Source organism: Alligator sinensis, unplaced genomic scaffold (assembly GCF_000455745.1).
Source record: "Alligator sinensis unplaced genomic scaffold, ASM45574v1 scaffold454_1, whole genome shotgun sequence".
Classification (NCBI taxonomy): Eukaryota; Metazoa; Chordata; order Crocodylia; family Alligatoridae; genus Alligator; species Alligator sinensis.
Genome location: NW_005842095.1, coordinates 293,765 through 296,930, shown reverse-complemented (window position 1 = coordinate 296,930; position 3,166 = coordinate 293,765).

The window sequence follows — 3,166 nt, the reverse complement described above, 5'->3', positions numbered from 1 at the left end:
TTGGGGGGTGGGGGCTGGGGGGGGGGGGGGCTCCACAATGTGGCCCCAAGCTCCCACAGCTGCTGCTCTTACTGGTGACTGTGGGTTTTTTATTTCTTTATTTTTAGTCCTGGACTGTTGGTGCTGGGTTGGGGAGCTTTCAGGGGTGGGGCCAGGCAGAGGGACCAATCGGAGGCGGGGGCTGCATGGGGCAGCTCTGCCACGAGGCCCCACAGCCCTCACTGCAGCTGGCTTTTTTTTTTTCTTAAGTGCCAGGATTAAGCTGGGGTTGAGAGGGTGGTCAGGCAGGGCAGCCATGGGGGATTCTCCTGCAGCTCCCCCTTCCCAGGGAGATGCAGGTACAGCTGGAGGAGCTGCGGAAGAACCTGCAGTCACCCAGCTGTGCCTGCCTTTCCCCAGCCAATCTAAATCACTGAATCTTTCTAAATCAGCGCCAAATCTTCTGAAGCTGAGTCGGCCGAATCATTTCAGGACAATGATTTGAATCTCTGAATCGAATCACTGTCCTCTAAATCAGCCAAATCGGAATCCGAATATAATACTTCCCTATTCGCACAGGCCTATGGTGTACTTTCTGATTCATGTGCTTTCCTATTCTCTATAATTTCTTTCTAATTCTTTTTTCATTTTTTGTCACATTCCCTCATAGTTATGTTATTTTTATGTGACTCGTCCTACTTTCATATGCCCAATTATAAATATGAAAATAATGTAGAAGCTGTACTGACACACATACACTTTTATACACTTGGAAATTGAGTAACATGGGATGGTATTGATCTGAATGTAATTCGGATGTATGGCTGCCAATGTTCTCCTGACAATTGATGTCAGTCAGACTCCTTGCAGCCAACTCTGATGCTAATAATTTTTGTTTCTTGTATTTATAAAGCCTATTTTTGAAATGTAATACACCATGGGGCCCAGATTGCACTAATTGAGTTTAGGCACAAATTGGAAAAATAAACATTGCCCCCAAGGGAGTTTCAGGACCCAAAGGAGAGTATGTCTGCTTCACTGTCCTGTGGGGAAAAGGAGGGAGTATCTATTCACCTTCTCAATCTGTCAGCTCTAAAGAGAAGCAGTGTCAAGAACTTCTCCTCCTGTTACCTTTGTAGCATACTTAGGCCCAAACAGCCTTAAGTTTCATAGTTTCATAGTAGCTAGGGTCAGGAGGGACCTGAACAGATCACCTAGCCTGACCCCCTGCCACAGGCAGGAATGAATGCTGGGTTCACAAGACCCCAGGCAGGTGATCATCCAACCTCCATTTGAATTTGCCCAAGGTAGGTACGAGGACGACTTCCCTGGGAAGTTGGTTCCAGACTTTGGCCACCCTAACTGTAAAATATTGCCTTCTGATCTCTAACCTAAACCTATTCTCCAACAGCTTATTACCATTGTTCCTTGTCACCCCAGGTGGTGCTGGGGAGAAAAGAGCTCTGCCTATTTGCTGTTGATCCCCCCGATGAGCTTGTAGGCAGCCACCAGGTCCCCCCTCAACCTCCTCTTCCTAAGGCTGAACAGGTTCAGGTCCTTCAGTCTCTCCTCGTAGGGCCTGTTCTCACCAAGTGGGTGGCCCTCCTCTGAACCCTCTCCAGTCTGGCCACATCCCTTTTGAAGTGCAGCGCCCAGTACTGGACTCAGTACTCCAACTGCGGCCTGACCAAAGTCACATAAAGGAGGACTATCACTTCTCTGGACCGGCTTGAGATGCATCTTTGGATGCATGACAAGGTATGGCTGGCCTTACTGGCTGTGGTCTGGCATTGGTGACTCATGTTCATCTTGGAGTCAATAGTGACTCCAAGATCCCTTTCCGCCTCTGTGCTTTCAAGAAGGGAACTCCCCAGCCTGTATGTATGCTGTGGATTCCTTCTCCCAAGGTGCAGCACCCTGCATTTGTCTACGTTGAACCCCATCCTATTCTCATCTGACCACTTTTGTAGGCTGTCTAAATCTAGTTGCAGCCTCTCAGTCCCTTCAAGTGTGTCCACCTCGCCCCACATCTTAGTGTCATCAGCAAACTTGGACAGTGTGCTTTCCACCCCCTTGTCCAAGTCGCTGATAAAGATGTTAAACAGTGCGGGCCTGCGGACCGAGCCCTGGGGTACCCCACTGCTCACATCTCGCCAAGTTGAGTACAACTCATCCACCACTACTCTCTGGGTACACCCCATCAGCCAATTTTTTACCCATCCAACTGTGTAGGCATCAATGCCGCAGTCACTTAATTTATTGATGAGGATGGGGTGAGAGACGGTGTCAAAGGCTTTCTTAAAGTCTAGAAAGACTAGAAAGTGTACAGCCGTGAAAAATATTATTCTGATACAGTGTGTCACTGTTCCTAGAGAAAGAGAGATAATAGAAAGACAGACATACATGCACATACACAAAAGCTAGCAATGCCCCATCTATCAAACTCATCCTATGTATAGGGTTCAACATTGGTACTTGGGAAAAGGGATAATCGACAGATTATTTGTACACAGTTAAAAGATGAGGAGGGTATTTACTGCACGTCAGCTGGTCCATGGATACTCTTTGGGCACTTGTACACATGATTAAAATTGGCCATTTTTGCAGTTTAATTGTATCACGCTATACATGTGCAGGGCTTTTCCTGATTTAAATGAGCTTGCTACGCTGCAAACTAAACCACATCCACATGTAGTTTAGTTTGTAATGTAGCTATTTGTAACGTTGCAGCCTTTGACAGCTGTCTCCACCCTGTCCTGGGAGAGGCGGGCTGAAGGCAGAAGCAGTGAGAGGCTAGATCCGTTTTTTCTTTTTTTGCATGGAGCCTGCCCACATCTCCACAGTTCTAAGGCAAGCTGCCAGTGGGCTGTGTGGCCCCTGGGCTGCAGAGGGCCCTTCCTTCGCAGAGGCAGCACCCCCTGGGGCAACCCAGGTGGGCAGCTAGTAGGCGGGTGCTGCCCCAGCTCAGGTTCAGGGAACAGTTGGATCGGGTTGGGTGCTGCCTGCAAACTGGGGCAGCATCTGCCTGCTAGCCACCCACCCAGGTGGCCCCAGGGAAGACTCGGAGCCGCAGCGCGCGGCCCCCCCCCAAGCAGCTGGCCCCCCAGCCATAGGAGAGGTGGGTAGGCACTGCAGGAAAAAGCAAAAAAAGGATCAGGCCTCTTAGCCCTCTCCTTCCTCCCTCCCT